The following is a 25,076-nucleotide window of genomic DNA, read 5'->3' as shown; positions in this document are numbered from 1 at the left end:
ATGATGAAACATGCTATCAGTTACAAAGTCGTAATGGATTCAGGTTGTAGAATGAGACACGGACACACAGACACAAACACGTATTTGTAAATAGGCATTGAAGGAATCTGTTTTGCTTGACTATGCATATTTGCTGCAAGAAATTTGTTTTTCTTTTCAATAGGGTAGGAAAGAAAATAGATTTGTTAAATTTTTTTCTAAATGGAGAGGCAGCAGAGTGCTACAGATATGAAATGCTGCAAGTACTTTCAGATGAGGTCATTTTGTTTTACTTTGTTACAAGAGACCTTTCACAATGTGGAATAACCTGTAAATGTTATGTAACACAAAAGGAAAACACATTATTCTGAGAGAGAGAAGGTGGGAACCATACAGGCAGCAAGCTTGATAAGGAAGGGTAGCTCTTTTAAGAGCTTCAAGACTGGTAGGTGATGCTGTTTATCATGGGTATGGAATGTGAACAGGGAAAGGTGGGGGCAGCGGATAGGGAGTAGGGGGTGGGAAGTAGGAAAGGACACGAGTAAGCTAGGCAGCTTTCCAGCTCCTCCAGAGTTGGGTTCTAACAGCATCATTTAATAATTTTACTTGAAGTGTTTTTAATTCCAAGATCACCAGACACACTCAAATTCAAACCAAGAGAACTCTGTTATAACTCAGCTCATCATTTCAGGGTTATTATTACAAGACTAATCCTAAGATGTAGATCTATCATGGATCATACCATATAATAACCCTACCATAAAAATATCTTTCTAAACAAAGCTGATGAAACCTGGCTCGTTTTAGAAGCACCAACAAGCAAAATGTGTGACTCCAAGTGGAGAGATGGGGGCAGGATAGAAAAAAAACCAAGAATTTATGCTCCTTTCCTTCTCTGTCCAGATCTCTGCAGTACAGACCTACAGCCCCAGCAATAGAGGTCTGAAACCAGATCACACATCTGATGTCAAACCTGGTCCTCCCCCAACCTGCCCCACCATGACACGAGGCTTCTTCACTGGCTAAACAGAGAATCTGTGTAGAAAAAGCTTGCAACAGGAAAAAAAAAGTGTTGGGTTAATAGGATCACAGATTGATAGAGTAAGAAGGGACTTCAGAGGCTACTGAGTCCAACAACCTCATTTTACAGAGAAAAATCAAGGATTTTAAAGCAATGTGTCATGGATCATCTGGCTACTAAACGTCTGAGGCAGGATTTGAACTCATCATCCTACTTCCAAACTCAGCACTCTATCCACTGTACCAAATAACTGCCTGAGAAATAGCCTAGCAAATCTATCATCTCATCCAGGGAAGTATTCCTCAAGTGATGCAGACCATGACCTGTTTATGCCTGTCCCAGTGGTACTACTTGCGTCCCTCTCACCTGTGTGCTCCTCCATAAATGTGCCGCAATAACGTTCCCATTCAACTACTGGAGCCTTCCTTGCATTTTCTCCACAACATGCCACACCTCTGAAACTTACTACCTGTGTGACCTTGGGCAAATCACTCACCCTCTCTAAACCTCAGTGTCCTCCTCTGTAAAATAATAAAGTCTGACTAAATGGCCTCCAAGGTCCCTTTTAGCTCTAGAGCTGTGGTTCTGGATCTCCTGTGGTTACCATGGAAGCCACAGGCTGTCCAGCGGCTGTCTCTCACCTTTGTTACACAAACAGCGCATCATCTTTCACAGACACAAACTGGATTACATATTCACAAGGAATTTTCTAACTAGAAGGGCAGTCTGGCAGTGGATCCAGATGTCAGAACTAACTCTAGATACCAGATAACTCTAACTAGTTATCCCTCAGTCACGACCAAGAAGAAATGTATCCAGTCACCATCAGGGTAACTGTGTCCTTCCCAGCGTTCAAAAGGATAGGCTGTAATTTGCCTGCCATTGTAAGGACCCTGTTGCTAATCTCCACGTAAGGTAAGAACAGTCCCAGCACAGCCCAACCTGATAAGGTAAATAGGGAGACATGATCTAGGGATTCATGCCTCCCAGCTCTGTGAACTCACGTGATAGCATTATCTACTCCAAGGGCACACCATCTGTTTTACGTCTCCACCAAGCTAATGTTTTTCACATCAAGAACTGAGCAGTAGGAAGACTTAAAATTAAACTGGATTAACATTTTCCCTTCATGGGGAGGCCAGATCCACAATAGCTTAAACTTGCTGAAACACAAAGCCCAACTCAACACAGAAAGAACCCTGCCTGGGGAGTCATTAGACTAGGATTCTACTCCCACTAGCTGGCTGTATGAGACCATTCCCTTTTCCAGGCCTCAGTTTCCCTAGCTGTAAAACAAGGAGATGGACTCCATCTCTAAGGTCCCTTCCTCTTCTGATGTAAGTGCTTAGTAACTTGTACAAATGTCAGGTAATTGCAGGCAAATGAGGACTCTATGTAAGAAACGTAAGGTAAAATGTAGTAAAATAGGAGTAAATAAATACAATCCTGAAAGGCCTCTCCAGGGTCAGCTCAGCATGATGTAGTGTTTTTGCCTTTCTACGTATCCCTATCACTTGGCATAGTGACTAGAACACAAAAAGTGCTTAGTTGATTGCTGATTGACTGAATGGCTGCCTTATTTTGTTCTCTTCCCACAATCCATCATAGCATACTCTTTCCCATCTCTCTACTTCTAGCCCATGGTATCTCCATTTTCTTTCAACTTGTCCAAATCCAACCCATTCTTTGAGGGTCAGCTCAAATACTGCCTCTTCCAATAAGATTTCTGTAACCATTCCAGCCCATACTGAATGAGTTTCTCCCTTCTTTTAAACTTCAATGCTCTGGACTGGCTTTTCAGAGTTCAGAGCTAACTCTGTATCATGATACAGCATTTGATGAAGAGCTTCAAAGCTCTACTGTGTTGTACTTAAAACTGGCCAGAACACTTTTTTCGGTCTAAGCCTCACACTTTTAAAGACATGGGGAAAGAGGGCTCAAGAGAAGAGCCACAAACATACTCAAAGAAAATAAAACTGAGGGAAAATTCCAGAGGAAGAGGAGAACAAGGAGTGATTTAATGTCTTCAAGATTACTTAAAACAGGAAGGAGAAAAAACAGGCAGCATTAGAATGAGATTAAATCCAAGGAATAATTTCCTCACAGTGATGGTGGTTAAGCCTTGGACTACACTGCCAAAGAACACGAAGGAATGTCATTTTCCAAGCATCCTTTTAAATGGAGTAGATTATCATCTGCATGAAAGAAGTTAGTTTAGACCATGCTTGGAAGGAACTAAAGAGCAGGCCACCTAGATTCAATTTATTTTTTTTCAATGAACAAAAATCTACCTTCTCTCCCTCCCATCTCCTGCCACCTATTTCACTTACCTCCCCTCTCCATCCACTGAAAAAGAAAATAAAAATCCATGTAACAAATATGAATTGTCAAGCAAAACAACTTCTCTCATTGGCCATATTCAAGAATCAGATATCACACTGCTGTACTCTGATCTCCTCATTTGTGGGTAGCATGCTTCATCATGAGTGCTCTGGAATTATGACTGGTCATTGCTTTGATGAGTGTTCTTAAAGGTCTTTTTAAGGTCACAGGACACTTGCTCACTATTAGAAGTACTGTGAAATGATCTGTCCCCAAAAGGGGCTCATAATCATTGGAGTTATTGAACAGGAAAGAAATGAACATTTGTTATAAACAGATGTTATAGATGGTGACTCTGCTTGGTTTCAACTCTACAGAACATCATGCTTCTCCCAAGATAAGCTGATAAACTGGTCACCTGAAATCTCACCACCATGCAGACTGATTCAACTTTTGATACTCAATACTTTCTCAGTTGTCTTTCCCTTCTAATTGGAGGGCAACAAACTCCTCCCAAAGTCTTGCTTTACAAAAAACTCAGAATTTTCTCTATTTTCTATTAGCAACTGTATTTTGTTTCAACTCCCAGGTACATCATGTCCTCTTGGATCAGGTACTACTTAGTGTGTCACCCTCCCCTCCCCCACCTCTTTACAGTTTTCTTTGATGTTCTATCTTCGCCCATGTAGACTGTAAACTCCTTGAGGATCTTTCATTTTAAAATTTACATCCCTAGCGTTTAGCATAGTAGTGCCCGGCACATGGTAGATGCTTAATCAATGTTTATTAAATTGAATTCTTGTTCTGGTAAGGGTTGACTAAATGCTCTCTGAGATTCCTCCCAACTCTAGGACTCTATTATTTTATGAGCTACACCACATCCTATCTAGAACTAAATTTTGCACACTTTCACATTGTTTCCTCTGGTCTCATATCTTTCTTAAAAAGTCTGTAAGCTTTTTGAAGACAGGGACCAAGTTATCTATCCTTGAGGGTATCCAAGAAGTTTGATGACCAAGTAGGAACTTGACAAACAATTTTCATGGAAAGAATGAAAAACTGGTACAAAGTTAAAACACATTACTTAGTATTGCTGATTAGAGCAAGATGCTAACACCACATGTCTGACCTTCATGTGGAACAAAAAGATTTGTCCCATTCCAAAGGCCAGAAGCTGTGATCTTTGCCTCAGAAACCTGTGCTAAGGGACTGCATGCAAATGTGGGGATATGTGTCAATCCGCTCCGAGTACTGGAAATACAACTCACTAGGACGATTTTCATGTGCAAAGGACAACATTATCTGGGTTACACACACAAACTCCGCTAAAAATGGTTTCCAACAAGGTCGAATGTTTATGTGTTTAAATCACTAGTGCAAATCTCAGATTAAAGGCAGACATCCACTCTCTTGCTCTTATAATTCACTCACTCCATAGGCCTTTTCCTTCTCAAGGATGCTATATTTATACCCATCCTCCCCCACACACAGCTGTTTCACTTTCAGGCTGCAAATATTAAACTCAGAATGCTGCCATGTTTTGTCAATTCAGTGGAATCCTAGTTATTAACAGCAGGCACATACACTTTCGACATATTTATATGGACCTCCTTGGTAAAGCTTCCTCTGATCAGACTCTGCTTACTGGACTGTGAGCTCCATCTGAGTCAGGACCAGTTTTTAGTCTCCTGCAAGTGAGTGGCATATCAAGAGATTTGTAGTTCAGAGGGAAAATAAGCATTCAACTCTAAGTTATTTGGGACTATCTAGATCAAGGATTCTTGAGAAAAGTTCTGAGAACTTTAAAGAATATTTTAATAGCTATATTTCAACATAACTGGTTTCTTTTGTAATTCTTTGCATCTTATCTTACTCATTTTTAAAAATGTTCTGAAAAATGGTCCACAGGCTTCACTAGACTGCCAAAGGGATCTAGGAGACAAAAAAGGATCACTGAGCCCCAGAGCTCTTAAGGAGATACACACAGTCTGTGAGAGACTGACTGAAAAGAATGGGTACTTCAACAGCAGAAAAGCAGTATTAAATAGGGTTTGTTCCTCCCACCCTATGGGAGACTTCACGAGGAACCAGAAAGAATCAGTAGAGTAGAGGCAACAAACAAAAGAGATACAGGAGGGCTCTCACTGAAGCCACCATCAAAGACTGAAGAAAATTTCAAGAAAAAAAAAGCCTGCTCTTTCACCAACTTCCCTTGCCTGTGCCTGTCTATTAACAATTATGACAGCATACTCTACTTGATTCATTATCCCAACATTTTTTGCCTCAACCCTAAAGAGGTCAGGGATCAGCTAGAAATAAACATAAATTTAGAGCAGAGAGTCAAACCACTGCCTAACCACTAGGAAGTTTTCCTGACAGGGGGCTCTGAGTTATTATGATTATATCTGTAACTTTCTGTTTAATATGAATTCTACAGAGCAAGAGAGCATCTCATATACATAAAAGGTTTAGGCTTTAAAAAAAAAAAAGAGAGATGTTATATTACATAATAGGTATGGTTGATTAAACATCCGGAATCACCTAGTGTAGGAAGGGTAGGAAGGAGGGCAGTGATGAGCATCCTACTGGCCAACTGTACCCTCCATCAGGATATCCACAATGTCAAATGTTATGTCAACAAGCACTTGAGTAAACACGCAGTAAGTACTGAGGAAATGTGTGAACTGAATGGAAGGTGAGAACCCATGCTGAAGTTCTCTTACTTCCTCTATTAACACCTAGATGGGTCTACAAACTCAATAAATCCATGTACTTGATTGGATGATTCTGAGTTATATTACAATTTGGATTTATCCACACTAGCCAAGCAGAATTCACCTTGCATGTAAACATGTGCTCAATGAACTGACCATTAACTTCATGCCTATTTGTGTCCTTTCCAATGAGGGAGAGAGCCTACCTGGGTGAAACACCAATACTCCCTGTTGTACTTCATTTAAAATGAACCTTGGCACATCTGTCTTCAGTTTTATTTAAATAAAAAATTTCCCTCTCCATATATCATCTCTCCAGTAAAGGCCCTAATATTCTAACTGTAGAACATTGAGAACTATATTCTAAGTCTCAACCTTTTTTGTATTGCCTAGATCCCACTTTTGGCAGTATGTTAAAGCCTCTGGACACTTTCTTAATGTTTTGGTTTTTCAAAAAATTCATAGTTCAAAAAATAAAGATATTTTCCCCCCATCCAAGTCCATAGATACCACCCCCTAAATCTATCCACACACCTTCTAGGGGGAGGTTTATAGACCCTACGTTAAGAATCACTACTCTAAGGCACAAATGTCTTCCAAGTACCTGAATGTCTTCAGATGTGATAAAGAATTGGAACAGTTCAAGATGAAAGACATGGCAGGAAGACAAGTTTTGGAGTCAGTGAGACCTGGGTTCAAGTGTTACCTTTGACATACTGACTATGTGACCATGTCATTTAAACTTCCAATGTCCAGGAAACTCTAAGTAACCATAATTTACTTTCCATGCTGGGAGTTCCCCAAAATAAATGAAATCACAAGTCTTCTTCCCTTTCTACTCCCCCCAAAAAAGTGGAAGGAAAGAAAGACAAGTGAGAGACTACTAGGAAGGTAGGATATGTAGAAAGATGACTGATCAACCAAGCTGACCCATAAGCCACTTGTCTGATTAAAAGCAAATTAAATTTCATTCTTATTGATTAAACTAGGACTGGTAAAAAAAAATTTCAAGACACAGCTGTGGAGAAATGGACCTACCCTCAGAGTCAGGAAAAGCTAGCTAGGTTTAAGTCTTGCCACTGATAGGCCATGACTGTGTGACCCAAGGGTGGTCATTTAACCCATCATCACAATCACAGGCAACACTTAAAAAGTGTAAGTTGCAAGGCCAATCTCCACTTCCTTACTGGAAGTTCCCTATGCCATTTTTGAAATAATAGGTCCACTATTCTCCCCATTCCACTCCTACCCCCCAACTCCACCCTCCCAAATTAAAAACTCAGACTCAAAACTGTCAGATGTAGAACTATTTTATAGATAGGGAAACTGAGGCCCAGAAAATGGGGAGGAAACTTGCCCAAGGTCTTTATCAATAAACTGCCTAAAAATTCTTCAAACTTTTCACATGCACATTGGAGAATGGTCACTAAATTCATGCATTTATTCAGCAAATACTTGCTGTGTGTGCCTCCAGTGTGCAAAGCTCTGTCCTGAACACAAAGGAAAACTAAGTCCTTTGTACTTGCCTTCGTGGTACTTACAATCTGACCAGTCCAGTCAAGTATGAGAAGGCTTTATAGAAGATTGGTAGGCTCCTGTATAGTATAGCTCCTGGGCTAATACAGACAACGCAGTTGAAATAAAACAGCTTTCCAAGCTTAGTAACTGCAGCCCCAAAGTCAAAGGCCAGACAGACAATAACTGCTTCTGGTCTTACACTAGCGAGAGATTTAAAAATTTTGTATAATTTTTCCTCAATAAGAAGAGCATTTCAAGTCAGCAAAAGACTTAAATATGCATGTTTGATATGAAAATGTCATCATCCCTTGAAAAATTATAGTCTCCAGAACAGAGATTCCTCTAGTGGGTGAGAGGTTAGACCAAATGGCCTCCTGGGCCTCTTGTAACAATAAGATGCTATGACTGTTGGGATTTGTCAGGCAACGTTAACATCTTTCAACTATTTCCACTGCTTTCTATCAGGAATTTCTACTGAAATTAAAATTTTCTGAATGAAATGTTTGGAATGAGCATTCCAGATGTGAGCATCCACCTCATCTTCCTTGGTAGTGCAGAAAGCATGTGTAAGAGTAGTTTGCTCCTTCCGTTAACATTACCCAAGTTCCTGAGGGCCCTGCGGCCAGCACTTGTAGGAGTGTAGAGAGATGGATTAGATCCAGTCCCAGTCCTAATGAGGCTTAATATGGTAGGAGGAAGAGGAAATATACACAGTTAGCTAGAAAACAGAACATTCATTGTCAGTGTCTGGTAGAGTGAAAATTCATTCAGTTAATATTTATTAAGTGCTTACTGTATACAAAGCACCATGCTGATACTGGGGAAGAAGCAAATACATGAGACATAGTCCCAGCTCCGATGGAGCTTGTATTCTAGTAGGGGAATGGATAACACTACCACACAGAGAGCTACAATACACAATTTTAGGTCCTACGTGCATCAGAGAGGTGAAGGAGATCTGAGGGGGGAGGATTATTATGACAGAAAGGAGGACGGGGATTCCTGGCTAGGGTGGGGAGATCTTAGAGAAGGGGGCAAATCTGACTTAATAAGGACTACACCAAAATTGTATAGCGTTATCCTATCACCATTTGGTGTAGATTCATTTATGGTTCTTTTCTCTCATGTGAGGACATGAAGCCTAAAAACAGTTAAAACTTTCTTTCAACAAGGGAGTGAGGTTTTAAGAGTGAGATTTAGGTACAGAGGCAACTGTGACAGACCCTTACAAATAGGTAAATTAAGATAGCAAGAGAGCAATTAATAAAGTCAATTAACAACTCAAATTTACATATGGCTTTAAAGTTTGCAAAGCACTCTCCTTTTAACAAACTCCACTGGAGTGCCAACAAAGAGCTGAACACTGTAGAAATGTTCATTTTTTTTCTAAGAAATTACTTAATGCAGTCCACTGAAGAGATGGAGAAAGCTAGATACAGTAGAAAGACTGGTAGTGCTAGATTCCCAGTCAAAGGACTTGGGCTCCAATCCCAATCCGGCTACTGCGGCTTTGGACAAATCACTTCATCTCCTGGGTCTTGGTTTCCTCTCCTGTCATGTAAGTGGCACTATATCCCATTTCTGACACCATTACTGATGTGTCCCACAGTGGGCTGCGTTAGTTGACTTCGGAGATCCTGTCCAGTTCTTAAGTCTATGTTTTAAAAATTGGAAACTAACCCAACTGGTCTACTTATCTAATGCCACTGCTCCAATGTGTCTCCTTTTTTTGGGAGGTGGGGGATATGGAAATAGAAAATAAAAGGAGAAAAAGAGGTATAGGTGGCAAATAGAGATAGATATAACAAACTGAAAGAATTTAAGCCAGAAGACCACTTAAAACACCCTCTCTCCCCATTTTTTAGAGGAAGAAACTGAGACCTAGAATGGGCAAATGACTTTCCAAAGGTCATATAGCTAATTAGTCAAAGCTAGAGTCTTCTGAAACAAGGAAGCTGACAGGGTCGTTCCTCACCTATTGTTCGAGTCAATCATACAGTCTACTCCTCCATTTCTTGTAGTCAATTCTCAGTTACTCATAAACACTTTTAAATTGCAGATCCAAAGCTGGCCTTTAGTGTATGGGGTTCAACGAAGGAATTTAAGGTCACCTCAGCAACAGCCAAAGCAAAAACAATTAGATCAGAGAATCAAATGCCCTAACCTTTTAAGGTTAGGTCTCCAATGCAAATACAGAAGATTTTGGAATTATGAGCTGTTTGGACTATCTACCTGGGCACTTTTATAGGTAAGAGTTAGGAAGAGAAAGCAGTTTAGTAATTTCACTGGCTCCTGAGATTAACACCATTTGATTAATGGAACTGAAGGATGAAACTGGAAAGAGTGAAACAAATAGATGAGAAACTGAAAAAAAATCTATACCTAACAGGGTTGTTGTGAGAAAAGAATTTCATAAACCTTGAAAGTGTTAGAAAGATGTGAACTATAATTACTGTTAAGAGTTAGCACAGTTTTGATCAAATCCAAGAATCTAACTAAAGGTAAGAACCTACTATTCAACAAAAATGGGGGAAGACTGGAAAGCAGTCTGGCAGAAATTAGGTATAGACCAACACTTTACACCATATACACCAAATAAGTGGCAAGTGGATACATGACTTACGACATAAAAGGTGACTTAATGAACAAATTAGAGAAACAAGGAAGAAATTACCTTTTTGGGTCTGTAGATAGGAGAAGAGCTCATGACAGAAGATAGAGAAGCTCAGAGAGGATAAAATAAACAAATTTTATTATATAAAATTTAAATGACTGTAGAAACAAAACCAACGTATTTAAAAGCTGAAAGGAAATAGGTAATTAGGGAGAAAAATCTTTGCAGCAAGTATCTTGGATAAAGAAAGGTCTTACAGATAAGATACATAAGGTACTGGTTAAAATTTATAATTAAAGAAATTCAAATTAAATACAGAAATGAAAATTAGAGGAACCCTAATGTTCTACTAGTGAGATGCCACAGTACATAAAGCTCTGGGCCTGAGTCAGGAATCTGGCCTCAGGCACTTGTTACTTTTGTGACCCTAAGCAAGTCATTTAACTGTCTGCCTCAGTTTTCTCAACTGTAAAATGGGAATAATCACCTACCTACAAGAGAATCAAATAAGATAGTAATTGTATAGCACTCAGTACGGCGTCTGGTACCGTATATGGTAAGTGTTATATGAATTTTGCTATTATTATTTATTAGTTTTTATTTTATTTATTATTATTATCATTATTAGGCAGGCAGCACAGTCAACAGAATGCTATGCTTGGAGTCAGGAAGACATGAGTCCAAACATGACCTCAAGACACCTGTGTTAGTTGTGTGATTCTGAGTGAGTCACTTAACTATGTTTGCCTTGGTTTCCTCAATTGTAAAATGGAGATAATAACAGCACCTACCTCACAGGTAGGATCAAGGGAGAATAACTAAAGTGCTTAGCATAGTGTCTGGCACATAGTAGGCAATTAATAAATGCTTATTTCCCTCCCCTTCCCTCTCACACCTACCAGACTGACAAAGACTGCTGAAGAGCTTTCAACACACTTACAGGCATATCACAGAGGTTAACAAAAAAAAATTATGAGGCCAAAATAATTACAATAGGAAGTTAGTTTTAATGAATCAGAATGGATTAGGGAAGAGGACAAGATGCCAGGGTGCATGCTGGGGCAAGGGGAGAAGAGTGACAAGTGGAGGCCCTGGAGCTAGAGCCAGTCCCTCCCAGGAGACAGTGCTAAGCCGGGCTGGTCTTGGGTCAACAGAACATACTAAATATTTAGGCTGCCTTGGTATCCTCAACACCAAGCACAGTGCCTGGAACTGGGCGTTTGTTTACTGACTGATTGCTATAGTGAGGTTAGGCTCAAAGGATCGGTGTGGGTTCTGCCTTTTTAGCACCTTAAAAGTGTCTGTTTGTTTGTTTGCTGAGGCAATATTACGTGAGGCATATCCAGTCTCTCTCTCTCTCTAAATTAATGGTGCCTACGATGTCACAGAGAATATGGCTCCTTGGCTTCTGAGAAGATTCTCCAACATCTCTAACTAATCTGCCTTTGACAACGAGCACAGGCCAAAGGCTGCCCTCAGTGAGTGGACTGGTTATGTCTCAGGCTCTGATGTGAGATGGTGAACTCACATCCCCCGAGAGTCAGGTTGTAGCTGAATGCTGTCCTGGCACAGCTGTGTGGCTTGTTTAGCACAGAGACCTGCAGACTCTCTGCCCATTCCAATGCCCAGGCAGATGGCCTATAAGCTGGGTCATTCATGAAGCCTTTGAATAGGACTGGGATACCCCATGACAGAAAAACATTTGATAATAAGAGACTGTCATAAGAGAGAAGTAAGGTGTTTGGGAGGTCATAATATGCTAGAACCTACAGCAGGAATTCTTAACCTTTTTGGGCTGAGGATTCCTCTGGCAATCTGTTGAAGCCTACAGACCCTTGCAAACTATTGCCTACATCCATAATTAGGAGGGGAGGGGATGCAAATTCAGTTAGAAGTTAGTGAAAATTAAGATGTAATTTTTCCCACCTAAATTCATGAAGTCCCTGAAATCTATCTACTGATCCCAACTTAAGAACCTTTGATAAGAACACTTGCACAAATCATCCCCCGTGTCTAGAATGCATTTTCTCTTCATCTCTGCTTCCTCAGGTGCCATCTCCTCCAGGAAGCCTTTTCTGATGTCCCTGCTTTAGCACTCTCTCCCCATTTAATTACAGTTCTTCAATCCCTGAATACAGAGGAATGTAGATTTAAGAGTTAGAAGTCATCAAGTTCAACCTCATCATTTTATAAATAAGGAACTTTCATCACAGAGAGGTTGTATGTTCAGGGTCACACAACCAGTAAATATCTGAGGTAGGATCTGCACCCAGACCTTCCTGTCTCCATGCCCAGCACTCTATCCACTCTGCTACTTGTGTACCTCAATGTTCTCCCCCTTGGATAGAATGAAAGTCCATTGCCTTTGATGACCACAGTCAGTGCTGAGCATAGAAGGTACTTAACAAATGTTTGCCTAACTGAATTGGGAAAGACCTTGCAAACCACAAATTGAAGTCCAAAAAGATTAAAAGTGATTACCACGGTCACAGGTAAGAAGCAGAGCCCAGAAGCAAACCCAGATCTGTTGATCTCAATCCAGATAATGGACTGACTGACTGAAGGGTAGGGTCATGAACTCCAAATGTCTGCTTAAGGAGAGAGCTCAGCTCAGATGTCTCCTCCTCTCTCACCTGGCTGCACTACACTGGGACTTCTCTGGGTTACCTTTATCTTCCCTTTTCAGCATCATAAGGGCAAGGACCATTCTCCTTTCATATTTCTATCCCCAGCACACATAGTAGGTGATTCACAAATGTTGATTGACGATATTCTTCCACTGTATCACTTTAGTATGAGGAAAAGAATAGAAGAGGCAAAGGGAATAAACCAGAATCAAAGTATTAAAGTGAAATAAAATGTAAAAATGCCTGGCCTTTGGCAGCATATCTATGTATATATATGTATGTGTGTTGTTCTTGCCTAGTCATTTTTCAGTCACGTCCAACTTTCTGTGACCCCATTTGGGGTTTTCTTGGCAAAGAGAATGGTGTAGTTTGCCATTTCCTCCTCCAGCTCATTTTACAGATGAGTTAACTAAAGCAAACAGAGTTAAGTGATCTGCCCAGGGTTACAAAGATAGTAAGTGTCTGAGGCCAGATTTGAACTTAGGTCTTCCTGTCTCCAGGTCTAGAGATCTATCCACTGTACCACCTAGCTGCCTGTGTGTGTGTGTGTGTGTGTGTGCGCATGTATCTGTGTGTATATATGTATATGTGTGTGCATATATATGTAAATATGAAGACAGAGTGAGAGATTTTACATAGACATCTATGCGTATATATGTCCATATAGATGCCTCTCTGTCTCTCCCCATCTCTTCTTTCTCTTATGTTTATCTCTCTCTCTCTCTCTATATATATATAGTGTGTATGTATATGTGTATGTGTATACACACATATAGCACCTACATATAACATAACAAAGTCATACTCACACATATGACTTTGCCCATGTATCACCATATAGTCTAAAACAAATTCAACATGACCGAGTTCTCCCTATCTATAACCTCTCACAATACACTGGATTTTGTATGTACTTCACAGTTGACTCAGGGACGTAGGCCTTCTTTCTTTGGGCAGAGAGGGGGTGGTCTATAGGTACAGAAGTAGGCACGTACTGAAATAGGTACATACAGAATTCCTCCCTTCTTGATTCCCATCCCTAAGTGCTAGTGCCCTCCCATCTACTACCTTATAATGGGTTGGTTTTCATTTGTATTTCTTCCATTTATATTTCTTCAAGTATCAGCTGAAGTCCAGCCTTCTGTAAGAAGCCTTTCCCAGGTGCCTTCCCTGAGATGATGGCCTAGTTATCCTGCTATATATTTTGTCTATGAGCACCTTGTGTATATGGTCTATCCCATTAGAGTAAGAGCCCCTTGAGAGAAGAGACTTCTCTTTGTATTTACAGTACTAACCATGGCTCCTAGCTCACAGTAGGTATTTAATGAATGCTTATTGACTGTTCTGTATATACTTGTACATGTCCAGCTGGCATCCCCATTTTCTCTCAGAGAACAGGAATCATTTCATTCTCTTATTCTCTGTATTTGCATCCTCAGAGCCTAACAGCGTCTGGTACAAAGTAGGCAGTTAATAAATGCTTGTTGAGTGATTGGTTTTGCTTAATTATACTTTTACGAGACAGAGTTCTCTGGGGGACCTCTTTGTGTGTATTCTGGGGAGGGTGGGGTAGGGTGAGATGGGGTGGAATACAGGCATTAAAGGAAGCTGTACCGGCTGCCTAGAACCTTTCTTCCAGAAACCTAAAAAACGGACCCTTCCGTCCCGACATTTGGCTAGGGCAGCAGCCTGGCTCATCCACTGAAGCCAACTGGCAAGAGAATGGCCCACAGACCTTCCTGAGTATTGGGAGGGATGAGCCAGTCGCCCCTCATCCTGCCCCTCTCCCTCCTGACACCCCTTCCTCTCCTCCACACATTTCACACTGAAACTGCAGGGGCTGATGCGCATTTTCTACCATGTGGCTTCAAAGCTAGTTCCTCATCCCGGATTTGGGGAGCAGGGAACAGATGGCCTCAACAGCAGAAAGTCTCCCAAGAACTAATTTTACCAATCACATGTGGTGAGAGCTCGATTTATACAAACAGATCAGTTAGTGACAGGAACCCTCATAATGACGTGACAATTATTCAGTGTGGCAGCTGTTTGTGCCGCTACCCAGACCGAGTTTGAAAACATGGGATAACGCCTCTGGCTCCCTGGACTTTTCAGGCAATTTTGGTGCCTGCCTAGATGCATAGATAGATAGATAGGTAGAGAGACAGAGAGATAGACAGACAGATAGATAGACAGACAGGCCGACATATATATATATCAGGAGGAGGGGTGGGGGCCTGTCACCACAGCCACCACCTTCAGGAGAAAAACATGCTTAAAGTTCACCATTGCAGAAGTTCACGATTTGATCTTCAGGCTTTTCTGTTAGAAGCACTGATGGTGCTGGTAATGGTGGGCAGACCCATTAGTAAAACTGGGAGAGACAATTAGGCCATCCGATTCACCTCCTTCTTTTACAGATATGGAAATGAAGGCCCAGAGAGGAAAAGGGACTTTTGCCTGAAGCCACCTAGCTGGTCCTGGCAGTCAGTACTAGAACCAAGGCCTCCTGACTCAGTGGGGTTATCTTGCCATCTCCAAAGAAGTGGGGGAAAGAATTCACCTCAAATGTCACTTCATTATGGTTACTATGTGGATGGAACATCACACTGTGAAGTAAAAGAGTGGTGAAACTGAGGCATTCAGAGAAATGAGAGCATCCTGAGGTGAAATAGGCAGAAGGATAATATCCATGTGTCACTGAATCACCAAAACTGGGCCTGTAGAACAGAAGATGAACTATACCTCCTTCCTCTTTGCCAAGAGGTGCAGGATGCTACTGGGGCAGAATGTGGCATGCACTGGTCACACGTGGTCACTGGGTCGGTCGTTTTTGTTCAACTGTCTCTTTGTTGCAAGGGAGAGTAGTTCAATTCCAGAGGCAACGACCAGATAAAATCTATAAATGACCGTGATATAAAAATAAAGCATATCAATAAAATTTTAATTAAAAGAACCCAAACAAACCATGATTACTGATTCCCAAGTGCAGTTGAAATAGGGCTAGGCTTTAAACTTTTCAAGAATGCCTCTATAAACACAGAAAGGTATGATCCTTCAAGTTTAAAAGTGGCCAATGACATAGCTAGATCTATGTGACTGAAAAGAATGAAGCAAGCCTGGCCAGCCTCCCTTCTAGATGGATCTGTGGTTTGCCCATTGTTTCCCTATACCAGTGGGTACCCCACAAAGCTGGTATTCTCAAGTCAACAAGGCTACCTGATGAATCTGACAGAATTATTCCTGTCTGCTACAGATCCTGCTACTGTCCATGGTCCCCCTGCTGAGCCATACCACACTTCCTGAGGCCTCTTGAACATTTAAGGCTGCAGAGCTTAAGCTCACACCCCCATCCCATGGCTCACCACAGCCACTGCTAGGCAAAATGTCCAGTCATGTGAACTGAATACAATACTGCAGATGTAGACTGACTAGTGCAGAATTTAGTGGGACTATCTCCTGCCTCATTCTGGAAAGATATGTATGGTAGTGCAGTGGGAAAGTGTTGGTTGGAGGGTAGGAGGGAATTTCAGAGGACCTGAGTTTAAATCCTAGCTCTGCTACTTGCTAGCTATACAGCTGTGGTCAAATTGTTTCTAGAGGTGGGGAAAACTTGTGGGTCCTCAAATGCAGCCCTTTGATTAAATCCAAACTTCACAGAACAAATCCCCTTAATAAAATGCTTTATTCTGTAAAACTTGGACTCAGTCAAAAGGCCACACCCAAGGACCTAGAAGGCCACAGGTTTTCCACCCCTGGTTAGCCTCTCTGGCCTTTAGTTTTCTCAAATGTAAAAAGAGAGGGTTTGATAAAATGACAGTCTACATCTATAAAGTCAGTCTATAGTACCTTTATGGCACCTTCTGGCTCTAAATCTATGATCCTAAGTCCAAAGCCACAACTTGGCTTACCAAGCCACCTCTGAGAAGTAGATGCCACCATACCCTCTCATTTCAGAAGCTATCTGCTATGGGACAGACTTTATAAAAAAAATTGTGTGTGTGTGTGTGTGTGTGTGTGTGTGTGTGTGTATTCATTCAATTGGTATCTTTTGTTTTCACATCGCTTTTAAGAAGCAGACCTGAAACTTGTCCCTGAAGAAAGGAATTCTGCCGTTCAGTTTAGGTGCACTGTATTAACAGGTTCAATATCTCATGCACAGATTAAACGAAGTAACAAATGCAAAATGTGTCACAAGCCTTAATGTGTTCCCTAAAATCTAGCTTGTAATTAATACAGGATTGGTACTTTAGGACAAAATAAAGTTTAAGCAGAATTGGCACACAGCTTCCTTTTGTGCTGTCTCTATGTCTAATCCCTGAACGACAAAGACTGCAAAGAAGCGCATATGAGGTTTTTCCTTTTCCAAAAACCCTGGAGAATCTGTGGTCAATGTTTTCTACCTTTTTTGCTAAGAGAAAGGGGCAAGCTTGGGGTGAAAAACCCCAGTTTTTGAGCCCAACTTGAGCCTGACAACATTCCTTTCTGATCAATAGGACATGTAGGAAGAGGGCCAAGGTAAGAATTTTTCTCCATTTCAAGAGCAAATCGTCTTCTCAAGCTCGTCCTCACTGAGTGGTGAGAGCAGCATCTGGAAGGAAGCAGGCCCGAGGCAGCAGGGGCGTCTGAGTCCCTGGTGGAACAGCTGGCTGCCACACACGTACCCGTGCCCGAGCCACATCAGCTTGACAAAGTCTTTTTACACCTTCACAACACACAGAAAGTGCTAAAAAGCAATAAAGAAAAGTAGTACCAGCTGTGCCCAGGCAGAAGGAGGGGCCTTATTTACCAAAGGCTCCTCAAATGGGGTCTCTTCTGTCCTGTGAGCAACCAATTCCTGTTAGAGTTTCTGGTCTGGCTTCTCCAACATAGGATTCTTGACCTGCAGCTGGAAGGTACCTTAGTGGTCATCTAGATAAACCTTTTCATTTCATAGATGAGGAAACTGAGGCACAGAGGAATACAGTGACCTGCCCAGGATCACAAAGACAGCACCTGACACCCTTAGGGAGACTGGTCCTCAGTGAACAGTCATATAATCTAAGCTCCTACTCAAAAGCCTTCTTTCCCAGCCTGGTTAGACATGATGGAGCTAAAATTTGAACCCAAATACTCCAAATCTAGCCTTTGTTCTACCATCCTACACTGTCTCTCCCCCTGCCTGACTGGGCTACTATCTATCCATCAACAAGCATTTATTAAGTACCTACTATATACCAGGCATTAAATGTAATAAGCCAGGATTTATCTAATCCCCATAATTTGTCTGGGGTCTGTTTCAAATGAGGAGTAAGACAGAAGGAAAAAAATCATATAGTTCTGAGATTGATGAAAAAAAATTTTAAATCCTATCAGAGTAGCTTATGGAGGTCTGCAACACAGTAGGAGAAAAGACCTGACTCATTTGTACATCCCAGAGAAAGCAGATTACTAAATCTGAAGGGCGACAGGCACACCAAATGCCATGTTTCACTCTCTGGGTTCCCTAGTCAAGAAATGATGACTCTGAAAAAAGGATGGGGGGGGAGGCATGGCAGGGACTGAGCTGATCAAGCCTCACACAAAATACCCCATGAAAGGCTGTTCTATGTGTATCTTCAATTGAGAGGATCTGAACGGAACAGTGCAAAAAGTCCTGACTCTGGAATCAGTCAATAAACACTTCCTGAGTGCCTACTATGTGCCAGGCACTGCTAAGGTCTGAGGATACAAGTAAAGGTTTAAAAAGCAGTCCCAACGGAGAATAATCAGGAGAACTTGGGTCCAGATGTCAGCTTCTCCGCTTATTACCTGTGCGATCCTGGGTAAGTCCCTCGGCCTCTCCAGGCCCCGATTCTCTAATCTGTAAGCCAGGGCAGGCCTGGCTGATGGCCTTTGAGGTTCTTTACAAATACAAAGTTAAGATGCCTCTCTGAAGGCACCTCTTGGCACAGCTGGCCCTGTTCCAAATAACTTCCCCTTGAGCTCCTCATGCATCGACCTTGTGGCAGTATGGGGGGAGGGGCTGGGACAGCTCCCCCAGGAACTGAAGGCTTTGGCTTTTACCCCAACATTCTCCCCACCAAAGACAGGGTTCTGCTACAGTTCACACATAAACTGTCTCTTACCATCACTTTTTCCTAGGGACCATAAGCTACCTTTAGAGCAGGGGTTCTTAACCTGGGGTCTGTGAACTTTAAAAACTAGATACAGATAATGTGTGTATAGGGGGAGCAGCTAGTTGTCAAAATGAACAGAGCACTGGGACTACAGTCAGGAACTCATCTTCATGAGTTCAAATCTGGCCTCAGACACCTACTAGCTGGGTGATCCTGGGCAAGTCACCTCATGCTATTTGCCTCAGTTTCCTCATCTGTAAAATGAGCCAGAGAAGGAAATGGCAAACCACTCCAGTATCTTTGCCAAGAAAACCCCAAATGGGGTCACAAAGAGTAGGATATGACTGAAAAACAACTTGAAAAAGTTTTTTTGCTTTTAAAAACATGACTGAGGAATCCACAGGCTTCACCAGACCCCACCAAAGGGATTCCTGTTACAAAAAAAGTTGAGTCCTGACTTTACAGTAAGCACATGGCTTCAACCTCCAGGTCATGGGTGTTTGTCTTGGATAGCTTTTGACAGAACACTTATTTGATGTCTCTAAAACCCATGACAGCCTTCACTACTAGCTGGAGAAGACGGATTTTAGCTTGACAGCTGTCTTGGCAACTATACAGGAACTCTTGAAAGTGGGCACCAAGATAGACAAGAAGATGGAGAACATGGTCAACCAATGCCAAAACACAATTGGAAATAACTGATCCGGCTCTCTGCAATGCGCATTTTGGGCCTGTAAAAAAGGCACCCAAATGTCTCCCCCTATTCCTAGGGGCTGATCTATGCTCAATCATCACTGGGTCAGTGCCCAGCATTAAATGAGGTGCCTTGAAGGTGAGATGAGATGAGTCAATGTGAGGAATTCTATAAACAGGGCAAGCTGTCAACTGACTGATGTCCTAGCTAGTTCTGGAGTAACAGAAAAATCTACCCCAAGAGCTTCTCACAGATGTCCCCCCTGGATGGAACTGTGTTAGCGACACTCTGTCTGCCTCTCTCTGTTCTCTCTTGGTCACGGCTTTCAGCAGGGAACATTCTGCACATATGGGGAGTATTTTTGCCACCAGCTTCCATGACAAAGGGCTCTTAAGTTTGCCTTTGGAGAAAGCTCTTGGAATGGGGGGTCCAAAAAGCCCACACTGCGTCACGGGAGCTGGCCGCTGAGAATTCGTTTCAGGATTCTAACTTCCTCTACTCTCTTCTGGGAGACGTGACCAACCCAGAGATTACACAAACAAACAAACGTGGCTGACATCATGGCAGGCTGTGTTCTGCTGCCATCCGGCTCGGGAGCCTGGCCACATTTGGCATCTTCTGCCATTCTGTGTGTGGCAGGAGCAGCCTGTTCATTGAAAATTGCTTACATTTCTTAGTGGGGCTGTGGTCTCCTACTGCCTTCTATAGGAGATAAATGCTTAGAGACTGGGGGGCCTAGACGCAGGGAGAATTGAGTTCAAACTGGGCCTCTGACATAGGGCACTGTGGAGGTGTCCTGACTCCTCTGTGGAATGAATGAGCCTCTGGGAATGACCAATTCATTCTCAAGGTTTACATTTAGCTATACTACCAGCCGGTAGCAATGCCTCCACTGCAAGCCCAGACAGCCAATCACATCTTTGTCTTACAATGCCCTTAATTTGAATAGTTTTGAGTATATCACACTCAGCAAAAGATAGCATTGCTCAACTGTAAGCCCCTGAGAGCCAATCTTGTCTTTATAGTACAATGCCCTAAATTTGAATACTTTAAGTGCCCAAAAGACCACCAGAGTAGCTTTGGAAAAAGCTATTTCAGCCAGGACCAGGGGTTTCATATGAAAATCAAACTGAAGAGGGGAATACAGGGGATGAGGTGACTGGGGCAGGCCCCAACCATCCTCCCTCCCTGCCTCCGCACTTTCCCTGCCACTCTAAAAAAACTCTCAAAAACCAACCAAGTGGTAAATATAATAAATGTTGTGTCTATGAAACCAAGATTCATGTGTCTTTGTGTCCTCTTAATCTTTGAGATTAGGAAATCTCACAAAGGGCTCTAGAATAGCTGGATGGGCAAGTTATTTAAGCTGTCTGCACCTCCCTTTCCTCACCTACAAAATGTGCATCATAATAACATTGACAGTACCTAATGACAATATCAATAAGTTCTGCTTATGACATATACTAGAGTTATGCGACCCTGGGAATGTTATTTAGCTAACTTTTAGTGCACTGAGTCTCTTCTCTGAGACTATAATTTTAAAAGAATGCATATCACTCTTCTGCACCCTCCCCTGCCTCGCGAAAAGAATTATCCTACCCCTGTAGGATTTTACTTTGGCATAGTTCTCAACATCAAGGCTTCCCACAAATCTATTTCTAATTCCTAGCATACTGGATAAAATTCTAGTCTTAGAGTCTGTTGCCTCCTAGATGTGACTCTAGGCAAGTCAGTTTACCAACTTAAGCCTGAATTTCTGAATCTGTAAAAGGGAGATACCTCTTAGGATTGTTTTAAAACTCAAATTAGATGATATACACAAGTACTTTGCAACACTATTTATATAGATTGTAATATTTATATATTATTTATTATTAAGCACCTACTATGCATATGCCAGGCACTGGGCTAAGTGCTAGGATACAAAAACTTAAATGAAAGCTCTTGCCCTCAAGGAACTGACTAATAGTAGTAATGAATCATTATCATTGCAAAACCACACTAGGCAATTACTTCTTCTTCAAGGTTACCATGCCAAGCCTCATAGCAGGATGGGAAGGGCTCCTAAGAAGAACCTCTAGCCCCAGACAAGAATCAAGTTCAACCTTGACCTTGGTGAGACTTAGTCTAACCCCCACTATCCTGCACCAGCCTCCCAACGACAAGGGAAACACTAGCAATTGTCTGATGTTAGGCAAGCGCAACAGCTCCCAAGAGCTCCAGACACACCCAGACTTGATGTGGTTCTCTAACTCTGGATCAAGAATGCTGCTGAAGAGTACAGTTATCCCTTCCACACTGTAGGGGTTGGGGCAGGGTGCCCTCTCCATCTGGAAAATCTGTGTAAAATTGTTGGCCCTTCCTTCGTACCAGAGAAGAAGTCTGAATTATCATGGTATTAAAAGATGAAATGTTGATAGTATACAATACTGTACATATATTTGTCTGCTGGCCTTTGCTTGTCATCTGTGGCTTCTGCAAAACTCCCCCAAAATTGACATTCTGATTTCTTATGCTGACCCAGGATATAGTGAAACCACGATGAAGAAAGATGAGATGTGGAAGGGATAACTATACACAGATGATGGACAAGAGTGGTTTTGGAGGGTCCTGTTGGGTGCCTGGTAACGTCAGCAAATATATTTGCTAATCAGCATTTTAAAAAGTTGACATTTCTACAGAGCCTACAAGTACCTCATTTAATCACTTTTGAGATTAGGCACACCTATCCTCCCTTTGCTTCTTACTACACAGGGTATTCCAAAAGTCTCAGCATACTTTTAAACTCTTGAGATCCCCTACATATTTAAGTATAGTAACTAAAACAGTCCCTTTTCCTATGCTTAAGTTCTATGTGTAAGAGAAACAGGATGGCATGGTGAAAAGACTACTAGATTTAAAGTCAGAAGAGCTGGGTCCAAACCCTAACTCTGTCCCTTACTAAGCACGTACTGTCCGTGTGCCATTAGGCAACTCACTTCATCTCTTTGGCCTCAGTTCCCTCATCTATAAAATAATAGTGTTACACTAAAATGACTTCTAAGGCCCTTTACAGCTTCATAATCTGAATCTGATCCTATAATCTATGCTCTTTAATCAAGCTAGTGGATAGCACATGATACCTAAACATAGATAGCCTCAAGCTCAACTTGACTTTAAAAAAATCCAACATTTAATTTAAAGTATTCCTCTTAAAAATTCTGAGTTCCAAATTCTCTCACTCCCCTCAGATCCTGCCCATGCACTGAGAAGGCAAACAATACATCAACTATACATGAAGACATATTTCCATATGTGTTAGCCATGTTATAAAAAAGAAAAATTAATAAAGTGAAAAAATTATACTTCAACATGAAATCAGAGTTCATCAGTTCTCTCTCCAGAGATGGACAGCATTTTTCATCATGAATATTGGATCATCGTATATATCAGAAGAGCTAAGTCTTTCATAGTTTATCATCGTTACAATAATCACAACTACTATATACAACATGCTCCTGCTTCTGCTCACTTTACTTTGTGTTAATTCATATAGATATTACCAGGTTTTTCTGAAACCAGTCCCCTCATCATTTGTGCACAATGGTGTTCCATCACAATCGGATACCACAACTTACACAGCCATCTCCCAACTGGTGGGCATCCCCTTGAGTTCTAATTCTTTGCTACCACAAAATAGCTGCTGTAAATATAATTGTACACAGAGGTCTTTTTCCTTTTTCTTTGCCCTCTTTTAGAATACGGAAGTTCAACCTGACTTATACCAAAACTCATCATCTTCACCATCAAAGCCTCTGGATATTCCCACTTTAATTAACAGCACTATCATTTCACCAGTCATTCAGGTTCAAAAACTTAAGAGTCATCTAACTATACCATCACTAGGAGACAGGAGTCATGACGTCACAATCCATTCCATTCTTCCATCTCAATTTACGTGTCTCTTCCTCACCATTACCACAAGCATTACCAACTAATTCTAGACCTTTGGCCATGAAGGCTGAAACTGCTACAAAAGTCTACTTGCAGATCTCACTATAGCCATTTTCTAGACCCTGCCATTCATTCTCTACAACATTTCAAGTAGAATCATGGATGGAGAGCTCTGGAAGAAACCGGATTCAGGGCCTATGACTCCAACTCACACTGCACCAAAGTCTATCTTATGAAAAAATGAGTTAAAACTTAAAAACAATGAGGGGAAGCTGAAGACAAGCAGACTTCAGCTGAGTATAAGGGTATGTTAGTTAAAATGAAGGTTGCCCAAAAGTGTTAATATTTGTAAACAAGGTAGTTTTTTGTAACGGAACCAGGTGGTCCTCAGCTCCTCATTACTGAAGAAAGGAAGTGAAGAAATGTTGTGGGAAGAGCAATGGACTGGGACCAATGAGCAGAGGACCTCAATTCAAATCCTGACACAGCTTTTTACTGTATGACATTGGTCAAGTCCTTTAACTTCCTTCGGTCTCAGTCTCCTTATCTATCAAACAAGAGGGTTCGATTAGAAAACATCTGGGATCATTTCTCATTTTATGATCCCATGGAAGTTCTTGTTTTGCTGTGGTCTGATCTCAGTGGCCTCTTGGACTTCTTCCATCGTTAAGTTCTGTGACTCCATGTTAAAACCCTGCACTGAACCTGAGAAGCTAGTGAGGGACATGGGGCGCTCTGCTTCATATCCAGGCTGCTATGCTTTTCTAGTTCCAACTACCTCCTCCTATGATTACTTCTCAGTGTTACCACTGGGGTGTTGATCAGGTCCTTGCAATACCTTTCACACCTAACTCTCAGTCAGTACATTTCATGGTAAAGTCACTCGCTTAGCCAAACTAAAGTGCATAGGCTTTGTGGCTATTTTTCTCACCACAGAGACTTTTTTAAAAGTTCACCTCAAGGTCTGTAGTTTTGCTCCATAGGGTTGGGACAATATTACACTTTAGACCTAATAAATCTTGGGGAAAGAAAATACTGACAACAGCAGTTAATATGCTGTCCCAAAAGGGGGTTGGCATCTTCCAGCTTTGGTCACAATAACCTCCCTAATTATGCTAGGATCATATCACACATTCCTCCTAAAAAGTAAACCCACAGTTAGGAATTAAACTAGGTGAAATGGGCTGCAAGGAATGCCTTTATTCAAAGAAATACAACCAGAAGATAATCCTCTTCCCCCAACCCCATCCCTTTCAGCCTTTTCTAATGCCAGTCAAGGCATTACACAGAACTACAGGCACACAGAAGCATTAAAGGAAGAATCCTACTTCTACTTTTCAAGGCTCTCAGAAACAACCTCCTCTCAGGCCAAAAGACGAAAAGGCAGGGACAGCTGAAGACCATCCCTGTATCAATCCCCAAGCGAAATGGGAATGGTGAGCATGACTTCATGTGCTACTAAGGAGAAGAAGAGGGGCTGATGCCAGGATCAAGTCCTCAAAAACCAAAGAAGGCAGCCTCTCGCCTGCCTGCACACACTCGTGCGTGCACACACATGC

The 25,076-nt window shown here is 41.6% G+C and overlaps 1 protein-coding gene and 1 long non-coding RNA gene across 5 annotated transcripts in view; one reads left to right on the top strand and one right to left on the bottom strand.

Annotated features, from left to right (window-relative positions):
- CBFA2T2 (CBFA2/RUNX1 partner transcriptional co-repressor 2) overlaps positions 1-25,076 on the bottom strand; it is a 161,687-nt gene that overhangs the window by 56,002 nt on the left and 80,609 nt on the right. Inside the window, exon 2 of one of the 4 annotated variants that reach the window (XM_072631275.1) lies at positions 15,538-15,691. The exons of the other annotated variants lie outside the window; for them this stretch is intronic. The gene's annotated coding sequence lies outside the window, so the exon portion shown is untranslated. The remainder of the gene's footprint in view (positions 1-15,537; positions 15,692-25,076) is intronic. 4 annotated transcript variants of the gene reach the window in all.
- On the top strand, positions 1,711-15,544 carry LOC140518826 (uncharacterized). The gene is made up of 3 exons (XR_011972026.1): positions 1,711-1,915; positions 9,614-9,802; positions 15,213-15,544. It is a non-coding gene; the product is annotated as an uncharacterized lncRNA (long non-coding RNA).

Source organism: Notamacropus eugenii, chromosome 1 (genome assembly GCF_028372415.1).
Source record: "Notamacropus eugenii isolate mMacEug1 chromosome 1, mMacEug1.pri_v2, whole genome shotgun sequence".
Classification (NCBI taxonomy): domain Eukaryota; kingdom Metazoa; phylum Chordata; class Mammalia; order Diprotodontia; family Macropodidae; genus Notamacropus; species Notamacropus eugenii.
This window is presented reverse-complemented; position numbering and strand designations above follow the sequence as displayed.